A 391-nucleotide genomic window follows, 5' to 3' on the forward strand; every position below is an offset into this window, starting at 1 on the left:
ACTGCAGATGGTGACTGCAGCCATGAATTAAAAGACGCTTATCCTTGGAAGGAAAGTTATGACAACCTAGATAGCATATTCAAAAGCAGAGACATTACTTTGCTAACAAAGGTCCGTCTAGTCAAGGCTATGGTTTTTCCAGTGGTCATGTATGGATGTGAGAGTTGGACTGTGAAGAAAGCTGAGTGTTGAAGAATTGATGCTTTTGAACTGTGGTGTTGGTGAAGACTCTTGAGAGTCCCTTGGACTGCAAGGAGATCCAACCAGTCCATCCTAAAGGAGATCGGTCCTGGTGTTCATTGGAAGGACTGATGTTGAAGCTGAAACTCCAATACTTTGGCCACCTCATGTGAAGAGTTGACTCATTGGAAAAGACTCTGATGCTGGGAGG

Source organism: Bison bison, unplaced genomic scaffold (assembly GCF_000754665.1).
Source record: "Bison bison bison isolate TAMUID 2011002044 unplaced genomic scaffold, Bison_UMD1.0 scf7180017864053, whole genome shotgun sequence".
Lineage (NCBI taxonomy): Eukaryota > Metazoa > Chordata > Mammalia > Artiodactyla > Bovidae > Bison > Bison bison.